The sequence below is a fragment of the Labeo rohita genome, chromosome 1 (assembly GCF_022985175.1).
Source record: "Labeo rohita strain BAU-BD-2019 chromosome 1, IGBB_LRoh.1.0, whole genome shotgun sequence".
Lineage (NCBI taxonomy): Eukaryota > Metazoa > Chordata > Actinopteri > Cypriniformes > Cyprinidae > Labeo > Labeo rohita.
This window is the reverse complement of record NC_066869.1, coordinates 38,894,990-38,908,072: the sequence shown is the minus strand read 5'-3', so window position 1 is coordinate 38,908,072 and position 13,083 is coordinate 38,894,990.

Sequence of the window (13,083 nt, the reverse complement as noted above, 5' to 3'; positions counted from 1 at the left end):
GGATTAGACTGTGATCATTTAAAAGAGCAGGGATAGTATGTGTGACTCAGCTTCTCCACTAATTACCTTTACAATATTCAGCTTCAGAGCAATTTTGTGTTCTAACCAAAATTAACCGTTATTTCCCTAAACGTTAAAAATCATAATACCCTGATGCATGAACAGCTCATGCATAGTATAAAAATTGCTGCTCTGAGCTGTATTCATCATTTGAGGTTAGGCTATACTGTTATTAAAATATATGAGTAATAGAAAATGGTGTATATGTATGCAGGACCTGTCATCTTTGCTACAAAGCGCTGAAACACACCCACACTCGTTCCTCTAGAGCGGAAACATGCCCATTTAGGACCATGAGAGTTCCGCTCTCGCATAACATCATCATTAGTCACATGACTCTGGATAAAGAATGACCCATTCATGAAGTGCTCGCAAATCCCATCTGGTCTGCCCTGTTCTCCATAAGCGCTGCTCAGAGCATCCAGAGGAAATGCTCCCACATTCCTGTGTCGTATAGTTTATTATTGGTGGACGGTCAGTTTAACTTGAGGAAGGCACCCACGTGAGGCTGCTGGAAAGTTTTGCTCGCTTGAAAGGGGAAGGTGAAAAAGTCGTCAACTTCAGATCTGATGCAAATGTCAACTGCCTACCGAGATGGAAGACAAATGGTTGCATCATTTGCATGAAAGGCGATCTGGTAATGGTGCATTTCCATCAAAAGTTTGGCAAAATTCAGTTTTCTTATTACACATCCAGAACAAGAAAAGGCAAGGCCAATATGATGATGATACTACTACTACTACTACTACTATTAAAAATAATAATAATATGCAGAATCCAGATTTTGATTTTATGAAACCTATGAAACAGAAACTGTACATTTTAATTTAAAATAAAAAAATATTAGGGCAGAGAAAAACATTAATTAGTAACTAATTAAATATGACAAAAATATATTTTAGCCTATATATTTATCAAAAAGGTGACAAAATGGGATAAAGACATCCCATCATATCAAACTAAAAGCAGTTAAATAGCAGTTTAATAGCAGATATTTCTCACATTTTTAAAGCTTAGTTTAAAAATTATTATTTTAATATATGTAAAGAAATTATTAGTATAATTAATAATACGAATAGTAATAGTAATAAAAGAGAAATTATACATTTTTATGTAAAATAAAAAGATTAGGACTGCAAAAACATAATAATAATAATAATAATAATAATAACAATAATAACAATAATGAACACTCCAACACTGTGATTTTGCTTAACCAATAAAACAGAAATTATACATTTTAATCTAAAATAAAAATATTATTACTGCAAAAATAATAATAATAATAATAATAATAATAATAATAATAATAATAATAATAATAAATTAATATGTAATTACAACAAAATAGAATAAGTAAAAACTCCCTCCAATATACTAAAAAATAAATAAATAATAATAATAATATAATGATAATAAAACTGAAATTATACATTTGAATCTAAAATAAAAATATAGGACTGCGAAAATATAATAATAATAATAATAATAATAATAATAATAATAATAATAATAATAATAAATAAATAATAATAATAATATAATGATATGTAATTATACATTTTAATCAAAATAGAATATAAAAAAATTGCCTCCAATATAATAATAAAATAAAATAATAATAATAATAATAAAATAAATATGTAATTATAAAAATTGCCTCCAATATGCTAAAAATCAAATAATAATCATAATAATAAATCTGATATGTAATTACAACAAAATACGATAAGTAAAAACTCCCTCCAATATACGAAAAAATAAATAAATTAATAATAATAATAATGATAATAAAAATAAATAAATAATAATAATAATAATATAATGATAGTAAAACTGAAATTATACATTTTAATCTAAAATAAAAATATAGGACTGCAAAAATATAATAATAATAATAATAATAATAATCGTATGTAATTGCGACAAAATAGAATATAAAAATTCCCTCCAATATGCTAAAAATCTAATAATAATCATAATAATAAATCTGATATGTAATTACAACAAAATAGGATAAGTAAAAACTCCCTCCAATATACAAAAAAAAAAAAATAATAATAATTAAAAAAAATAAAAAAAATAATAATAATTAAAAAAAATAATAATATAATGATAATAAAACTGTAATTATACATTTTAATCTAAAATAAAAATATAGGGCTGCAAAAATATAATAATAATAATAATAATAATAATAATAATAATCGTATGTAATTATGACAAAATAGAATATAAAAATTCCCTCCAATATGCTAAAAATCAATAATAATCATAATAATAAATCTGATATGTAATTACAACAAAATAGGATAAGTAAAAACTCCCTTCAATATACTAACTAACTAATAATAATAATAAAACACTATCCACATTTTATAATAAAACAGATTTTATAGATTGAAATAAAAATAAATATATTAGGACTGTAAATAATATAAATTATAATAAATTATTATTATACTATTATTATTATTATTTTGTTGTTGTTACAAATAAGATTACATTATTTTTAGAATTATAACGTTAATGCTAACTCATAAATTAAGTGCAAGTTACACAGAACCAATTCATACTTTGATGTTGAAGCTGGTTTATATGCTTAATCTTTAACTGTGGGTTTTGTATGTTAGGCTTCCAACTCAGGTATTTCATTAAGATGTCTTTAAGAAATCTTCCAATAGTTATACAGCAGTGGGCAGACATGAAAGCAAAGCTTAACCAGGGAGACGAGTCAATCACAGAGCTTACGAGTGTGTTCTTTGGCAACACGGACCCCCTACATTGAGCTTCAGATTGATTGCTTGAGCCTGGAGATCAGGACCACAACTATATGCAATAACCACCATATCCTGTTCTCACGATCTCTGATCAAGGCTGACCCCCAAACACACACACTGGCCTCTCACAAAGCACTCGGTGAAGCACTGAGCTTTGTATATGTCTTTACAACTACAGTCCTTTTTGAAGGTCAATGGTGACTGTGCTTGACTTCTCAGCTGCTTGGATTTATTCCAGAGTTGTATGCTCTTGTATTATCTCTGCCTTCACTGCCCCCTGTACTGATCTCTTTTTTCCCTAAACCATTACCAGCTTTGATTAAATCGCTCTGTCCTCTTTGGGTAATTATGTTTTTAATGGGAATTTAAATTGAGTTAAAATTGTTCATCCCCTTGAATGTTTCTCATTATTCAGCTTAAATTAATAATTTTTTCAATGTTTTTGCTTTTATTTTTTTTTCCAACTCCACCAATTTACATGATCTTACTTGCATTTGTTTTCAAAGCACAGTGTAGCAATTCCAAATATGACAATCTGTGTGCATACTGAATTAGATATTTGGTTGATTTATTAATACGCATTAGTGTATTACACTTTTTCATTCAATATGACATACGTTTGATTTAATCATGTGACGAAAGCCTGAATATAATAAGACTAAAGTAAAATTAAACAATGAATGATTAACTATTTGTTTTGTTGTAGAACTTTACAAAGATTTAAAAAAGATTGAATATGCCACCTTAATCACTAGTCATTAAAGGGACAATTACATGATTTACTCAGCCTGAAGCCATCCTAGGTGTATATGACTTTTAGATGAATACAATCAGAGTTATATTTTAATGCATCGTTTCACTTCCCGGAGCCATGTGGAGTTGTTTTTATGATGGATGGATGCATTTTATTGGATTTTAAAATCCCATCACCCATTCATTGCCATTATAAATCTTGAAGAAGCCAGGATATTTTTTTTTTTTTTTTTTTATATCACAACTCTGATTCGTATTCGTCTGAAAGAAGAAAGTCATATAAACCTAGGATGGCTTGAGGGTGAGTAAATCATGGGGTAATTTTCATTTTTAGGTGAATTATTCCTATAATCACTGATCATGTTTCTGTTTCTTTAAATTGTTTTCTGGCACTGCCTTATTTTGTTATTTAAAGGTTCACCAAAAAATAAAAATGTGCTGAAAATGTACTCACCCTCAGGCCATCCAAGATGTAGAGGGAGTTTGTGTCTTCATCGTAACAGATTTGGAGAAATGTAACATTACATCTCTTGCTCACCAATGAATCCTCTGGAATAAATGGGTGCCGTCAGAGTCCAAACAGCTGATAAAAACATCATGATCCACAAGTAATCCACACGACTCAAGTATACCAATTAACATCTTATGAAGCTAAAGCTGTAAGATTGTAAAAACAAATCCATCGTTCAGGTGTTTTAACTTTAAACCGTCGTTCTGGCCAAAATAGGAGTCTATAATACATAATAATGCTTCCTCCAGTGAAAAAGTTCATCTTCTGTTGTCCCCTTAGATCAAAATCCACTGACATATTCCTTTAGAACTGTTTTGGATTGTTTTCGCTTGAGATGCTTGATCAGTGCATATCTCTCTCTTAATACAGATTAGATTAATTTTTAAATAGAAAGAGCAGTATTACTGATAAAGGACTTTTCAGCCGGAATTTTAGCTGGAAACAACAGTCTTGTCGGACTTGATTAGTACAAACAAACATCTTTGCAAGATTTTGTGGATTATTGTGATGTTTTTTTTTTTTAGCTTTTTGAACTCTGACGGCACCCATTCACTGCAGAGGAGACATTGGTGAGCAAGTGATGTAATGTTAAATGTCTCCAAATCTGTATGAAAACAACAACAACAACAACAACAAAACACCTTTTGAATGCCCTAAGGGTGAGTACATTTTCAGCGAATTTTCATTTTTGGATTATCTATTTCTTCAAGATTTTATTGTGGCCCTTTCTGTACAGTAAAATACAATTGAGGTCAAAAGTTTACATACACCTTGCAGAATCAGCAAAATGTTAATTATTTTACCAAAATAAGAGGGATCATACACAATGCTTATTTTTTATTTAGTACTGACCTGAATAAGATATTTCACATAAAAGATGTTTACATATAGTCCACATAAGAAAATAGAATAGTTAAATTAATATAAATGACCCTGTTCAATAGTTTACATATGCTTGATTCTTAATACTGTGTTGTTACCTGAATTATCCACAGCTGTGTTTTTTTGTTTAGTGATAGCGGTTCATGAGTCTCTTGTTTGTCCTGAACAACTACCCGGTGTTCTTCAGAAAAAGTCTTTGTTTTTTCAGCATTTTTGTGTATATGAACCCTTTCAAACAATGATTGTATGATTTTGAGAGAAGGTTCAAATGCTCACTGATGCTCCACAAGAAAAAAACAATGCATTCAGAGCCAGGGGTGTAAACTTTTGAACAGAATAAAGATACATTCTTCTTATTTTGCCTACATATCATATATTTTTTTCATTTAGTACTGCCCTTCAGAAGCTATAGAAGATACTTTACATGTTTCCCAGAAGACAAAATAAGTTAAATTTATTCTCATCTTTAAATTCAAAAAGTTTTCACCCCTCGTTCTTAATGCATTGAAGCATCAATGAGCATTTGAACCTTCTGTAATAGTTGCATATGAGTCTCTCAGTTGTCCTCAGTGTGAAAAGATGGATCTCAAAAGCATACAGTCATTGTTGGAAAGGGTTCAAATACACAAAAATGATAAAATAAAGAAAGAAAGAAAGAAAGAAAGAATTTGAGGGACCTGGAGGATTTTTCTGAAGAATATCATGCAGTTTAAATGTTCAGGACAAACAAAGGACTCATGAACAACTATCACTAAAAAGAAGAAGAAGAAAAAAAAAAACAGCTGTGGATCATTCAGGTAACAACACAGTATTAAAAATCAAGTGTATGTAAACTTTTGAACAGGGTCATTTTTATAAATTCAACTATTATTTTCTTTTGGACTATATGTAAACACCATATGTAAACAAATAAATAAAAAAAAAACAACTAACATGCATTTTGTATGATCCCTTTTATTTTGGTAATATAATTAACATTTTATAGATTCTGCAAGGTGTATGTAAACTTTGACCTTAACTGTGACAACAAAACCCAAAGTGACCAAACTTACACTTTTCAGCAATAAAAAATGAGGGGAAAAACAAAACAAACAAACAAACAAACAAACAGACTTACAATGAAAGAGAATGAAAGAGAAACTGAACATCAAATGAATTTTGGAGGTGGGCTCTTTTGCCTTGAGCCTGTGTATAACCACTTAGCAACAACCTAACAACCGTTTCAAACGTTGTAGCTACTTTACGGCAATGTTCTAGCAATCAGTCACATTTTGCACAAGTAAGCACCGCTCACATTTTCTTCTGATAATAAAAAACCTAGTCATCTCTCTAAACTTGCTGAGGTTTGAACCTTTAGCTTGTGGGTGTCAGGTAAATATTCTCTACCATTTATCATCATTACCGTGGGAGTGTTTGTGAGAAAGCGAGCGAGAGTTTGTGCGTGACTGACTGACTGATGTTCTAGTGAGTGATTAAGTGTGAGAGAGGAAGGCAAATGTCACTGTTTTCCTGGGTTGTGCGGAAAGGGGCATCATTGGTCATTAGATGTGGGCAGTTCTCCTCCTGCTCATTAACCGCAATAACACCTCTGAAAGCTTCGGTTTTTGAAACAAGTCTGTTTTAATTAGGACTGATCTCTCTCTCTTGCTCTATTTTTTTTTCTGTCCCCACCACTCACTCACCTATATTTTCCTGTGCGGTGGAGTACAGAGCGTTAGTCGGCCCATGTGGCTTAACGCACTGACCCAAAGCAGAAGCAGTGTCACAGCGCTTTTGAAGAAACGTCTTTTAGATGCCCACAGACCACAAAATCGCACCTAAAGGCACAGACAGGAACAAATGTGTGTCTCTGAAACGCCTCGTCTGAACAATTGTGTGACAACACTGTGAAAAAGAAGCAGAGAACAGTCACAACACATTAGCTGTTTGCTAAAAGGAAGAGTTCACCATTAAATTAAAGTTCTTTCATTGTTTACCTACCGTCTTTTACGGTCACGTTGTTTCAGAACTGTATGGCTTATTTTTTTCTCTGTAGAAACTAGACGAGATACTATGCAAAATAGTCATGCTGCTCTATTTATTCAACAACCAGGAGACTGACACGAAGAATTTGTTGAATTAAGTCATTATTTTAGTTTTCTTTGTGCACAAAAAAGTATTTTTAAGCTTCATAACATTACAGTTGAACCACTGATGTCACATGGACTATTTTAATGATGTCCTTGCTACGTTTCTGGGCCTTGACCATGGTAGTTGCGTTGCTGTCTACATTAAAAAATGCTGGGTTAAAAACAATCCAACTTGGGTTATTTGGCAACCCAGCACTGGGTAAATATTGGACAGAACACATGCTGGGTTATTTTATTTAAGTCAACTATTGTTTAAAAATGATTATATTGCTGGTTTAAAATGGACTGGAACTTATGAAAACACACACAGAATTACTAGAGGCAACAGCAATAATCAAAAGATGAACATTTATTATTAAGCAAGAACACATGGATAAAATACAAGACAAATTGAATTTATTTGGATGAATACAGCATAGTTTACAATATTACATACATTTAAACTCGTTAACAAGCATTTTAGACACTGAAATGTAACATTTAAAAGTAGAATTTTCATTTTAGTGTATTCAACCGTTTTTTACTGAAATGGCGCTAATTATCATGCTGGTGTTTCACCGAAATCTGAGCTCGTGAAGGACTGCTGTTCGCCGGGTTAACTGCGAACTTCAGACCACGGCTTTGCGTTTTATTTGCAGCTGAAAGATGCCATGACTGACACCAAAAACTGCCCATAAACAAACAGTACTGACATTAAATAAATTTTTTAAGATTAAACTCAGTACAATAACAAATAAAATTCATTTATTTTATGAAAGGCAAAAAGTGTTTCTATCCTTCGAAACAATCGCTGCTGACACAGCTGACTGACACAGCTGACTGACATCTCGTCCTTATGTTGCGTTGTGTAAAATAATACAATTTACAGCACAGTAAAGATTTTATAATCAAAATAAAATGTATACAAACCTTTACTTCGCTGAAGAAGTGCAAATAGGTGGAGAACCGCTCTCTCCTGTAGAGGACTCAAAAAGCCCATGCTCTGACTGACAACTCAGCAGCTGGGTCGTTTCGTCAGAGACAGGCTTAACCCAGCGGTTGAGTCGAAAAAAATAACCCAGCATTAAAACTATATATTAAAAATAGCCCAATAAAATGACCCAACAAGTTAAACTCAGCATTTAGGTTAAAAAAAAACAACCCAGCACCTGGGTAAAAATATTAAAAACAACCCAATAAAATGACCCAACAGGCTGAACCCAGCATTTTTTAGAGTGTATGCAGGGTCAGAAAGCTCTCAGATTTCAATTTAATTTGTGTTATAAAGATGAATGAAGGTCCTATAGATTTGGAATGACAAGAGGTTGAGTAATTAATGACAGAATTTTCATTTTTGTCTGAACTGTCCCTTTAAATAATGACAGTTGTTGAGGGGCTGAATTAAAATTAGACATATCTTGATTTTTTAGCTTATTTCAGAAGCATGTTTTGTCTTTTTTAAAATCATTTTAAGTCATCTTGAGTCCACCTTGACAGCTTACTGAGTCCCCCTAGTGGGCCCTGGAACTAGGCTTGAGAACCTGTAGGCTAAAGGACACCAACTGGTTGCATACAGGCTTGAGTCCATTCCGATTGGTATAATGCTGCTGTGTTTGTGTTCATCCTCCTCCACAAACACCACACCTGTCTATCCAAAAAGCTATTCATCTCCTTTTCTCCCCCTCTATTCATTCCATTCTGTGTTTATCTCATTCACTCTCTCCCATCCATCTCATTACAAGAAACACAATTACCAGACACTCAGGCCTTCCAATGCTCTTCTTAAAAGAGGTAAGGTGATTTGGACTGCTTATATTCCAACTCTGATGAATGCAGTAAGCTCCCATCTGCAACTGATGAGCAGAATCAGCCAATCAGATCCTTGCAAATCATGACTGGCAGGGGTGGGTGGGTATCGCTGGACTGGGGCCATAGATCTGTAATGAGTCTTGCTTTCCAGAAATTCCACCAAAAAATAAAATAAGATTTAAAAAAAGAGAGAAATAATAGCAGAGAATCTGTAGATAAATAACACCAAAAAGTTGTTGATGAGTTTGGATACACTAAGTAGGTCAGTTGGAGGTAGATTTGCTCACAGTGTACCTCATTAACATGCTGTGTGTTTGTCTTTTAGACTGGTTGAACTTGTATTAAACGGTAACAGGGCCTCATGAGGGAGGGGGGAAAAAATCACAACAGATGGTTTGATCTATTTATGGTTGCTGGACTGGTGATCAACAAGCATTCTTAATATTTGATACAATGTCTTAAATGACAAAACAGAATGAGGACATATGGAACGATGTTACTTCCAACACGTTTCCTGGAATTTGAATACGTTATGCCTTACATTTTATAGTAAAGGCTAGTTAATGGCCATTTAAAGTGCCCAGCTGACAGTTTACTGGCTTCACCTGAGTCTTCCAGCAGGTGGCAGTGTGGTTTCTTTGCTCTCAGCTGAGGGTTAGATCAGGACAGTATTGTTACAGTGCTGTTGCCTCACCATGTGTGTGTTTTGTGTCTGGGTATATGAGTGTATGGATACAGAAAGCAAAATAGGGAACAGGTAAGGCATTTCTAACAGTCTGTGACATTAACAGGCACTAATGGGTTACAAATTGTGTAACAGACATTTAGAACAACCTTAATATGCCAAACTTAATATGATCACTCGTTTGGTATAAAATGCATTTCCTTATGAAGGCTTTTCAGAAATATGTGACCTTGGACTTAATAAATAAACTTTCTATTGATGTATGGTTTGTTAGGATAGAACAATATTTGGCCGAGATACAACTCTAAAATCGTCAAGTTGTCCAAATGAATTTCTCAGCAATGCATATTACTTTGCATATACAAACAGATTTGAAATTTTGATTAATAATTTTATGAATTGAAATGTACACATTTAGAGTCAATCAGATGCACAAATTCATGTTTTGTGAGGCTTAAAGCAAAAAAAAAAAAAAGAACAATCAATCAACTGTTTAAAGATTGTTAAAAAAAAAAAAAACAGATCTATACAGAAGTACAGAATGTATGCAAGCACATTTCTGCCAATGAAAAAAAAAAAAACTTTAACTTACCATTCAGACTTTTTTCTCACAATTGTGAGTTTATATCTCACAATCCTGACTTTTTTTCAGTTGTGAGTAATAGTAAGTCAGAATTGCGTGATGTAAACTTGCAACTGCAAGAAATAAAATCATAATTTTAAAATACAAACTCACAATTCTGAGTTTTTTTCTCACAGTTGAGAAAAGCTCTTTTTTTCAAAAAAATCTAAGTTATAAAGTCGGAATTAAGTGATATAAACTCGCAACTGTAAGTTATAGAGTCAGAATTATGAGATATATAGTCAGAATTGTGATATAAACTCGCAACTGTGAGAAATAAAGTCAGAATTGCAAAATACAAACTCACAATTTTTACTTTTTCCCCCACAATTGTGAGGTTACATCTCACAATTCAGATTTTTTTTTCCCAACAATTGTGAGTTATAAAGTCAGAATTGCATGATATATACTCACCACTGTGAGTTATAGAGTCAGAATTGGGGTTAACTCCCAATTGTGAGAAAGTCAGAATTGCGAGATATAAACTTACAATTCTGAACTTTTTTTTCCTGCAACTGCCAGTTCATATCTTGCAATCATTACTTTTTTTCTCAGAATTGTCAGATAGAAACTCACAATTGAGAGTAATAAAGTCAGAATTGTGAGTTACATAGTCAGAATTATGAGATATAAACTCACAGTTTTTACTTTTTCTCAGAATTGCATGATATAATTGCAATTGCAAGTTTATATCTCACAATCCTGACTTTTTTTTCACAGTTGCAAGTTATAAAGTCAGAATTGCGGTATATAAACTCACAACTGTGAGAACTGTAAGATATATCTATATATATATATATAACTTGCAATTGCAGTTGTGACTTTTTTTTCCACAACTGCAAGTAAAAAGGTCAGAATTGCAATATATAAAGCCAGAACTGTGGAATAAACTCGCAATTGCAAGAAATAAAGTCAGAATTACGAGATATAAACTCACAACTGCGAGAAATAAAGTTAGAATTGTGAGATATAAATTATATTCTGACCTTTTTTCCCACAATTGCCAGTTTATATCTCGCAATTCTGACTTTTTTTTTCTCAGAATTGTGAGATATAAACTCGCAGTCAAGAGTAATAAAGTCAGAACTGCGAGATGTAAACTCGCAATCTTGACGTTTTTCTCAGAATTGGACTTTTTTCCTCAGAACTGTGTAATAAAATTTCAATCGCAAGTTTATATTTTACAATTCTGAGAAAAAAAGTGAGAATTTACAAATTTGTATCAAGTAATTCTGAGAAAAAAGTCTGAATTGTGAGATAAAAACTTTAAAAAATAAAATAAAATAAAAAAAAATTATTTAGTGGTGGAAATGGGCTTCTATAAGAATAAGATTTCTTACAATACAAAATATTCTAAGCACGACTATCATTTTAAATACGATCCACTAATGAACGGTTATATTTGCTATAAGGCAATGTTTGTGAATTCATGTAGTGTATTAACATTATACTGTTACTGAGAAAATCATGATTTTTTATGGCTTAGCTGGGAATCTAGATGGAGGGAATAATAAGAATGGTCAAAGAACAAATCTGTGGAGAGGCACAGTGGATGCAAACCTACCAAACAAATCAAACCTAGAATAATGGGATGCCAAAACAGAGCCTGTCCAGCACAGCTCCCCACGGCATACGCGGCTTTCTATTGTTGCCACATTATTGCATCAGTGTTCTGGCCGGCCAGGGTGCAGTCAGCGAAATTAAAGCCATCTGACCCACAGTGCAAATGAAATGAGATGAATATGGAGGCATGATACCACAGACAAGCCTCTTGGTATACAATGTGAGTGAGGGAGACTGAACCAAATAATAGCACATGAATCTAAAGCTTTAGCAGACTGTGGCACTGACTCCCGTTGAAGAATCTCTCAAGATCTTTCAAATCGTGTTTATTTTTATAAAGGTCATGCTCTCCACAAAGAACGTGTTTGACTGTAAAGAAAGAGCCTCTGAATGCTCCATTTTATTCATAAAACAAGAAAAGAGTGAGCAATTTCTCATCAAAATGGAGATTTCCAATGTCTATTTCATGGTTGAAAATACTTGTATATTTTCCCAGACTACGCGTGAGTCACACAGCGAGCTGTAGTCATCCTGGTGTATTGTCATACATCAGGCCAGATGGGCTCTTGCACAGCCAGAGCATATGTAAGTGTGAGTACACGTGTGTGTGTGTGCGCGTATGTTCCTGGAAACTGTCAGTTCTGGCATGACTACCTCAGAAGAGGTCCAAGCAACACTGCTGTCCCTAGATACGGTTGCCACAGCAATATCAGAAGGAAGTGGCTCACAGGAAGACTCATGGCTGTGCACGTGAGAAGTGCGCATGAGATGCGAGCGTATGCAAGTTCATCGGCCTACATGCTCTCATTAACATCCACAACAAAGGAGATTAGCCACCATGGTGGCAGGTTTATGTGAATCCTGAAGAGATTTTGTCTCACCACTCAGAAATTCACACCAGCGAATGGAATCTGGAGGAGAAAATAAGATTTTACAAGTTGACCATTTCGAATATATAACTGTATAAAAGATTAATCTCAACCCATTCGAACTCAGTGTGTGTTCGGTGAGCAAATAAGAGAAAAAAAAGAATGAAAAGATTGAAAAACAACCCTGTATTCTAACCCAAACAGGAAGTGCAGGTCTGGGGGATGAATATATAACATCTGCTTCCTACCTAGACAACATTTTTATGCATCATAATCACATTAATAATGTACTGTAAAGATATTAAACAGCCAAGTCAAAAACAAACATTACTCACTGAAGAAAACACACTACTTTTTACATAAATCCAAAGTCTTTCTGAGTATTCAGACCCAAATCTAGGCATGCTGGGTAACCGATAGTGTTGGGCATGTTACTTTAAA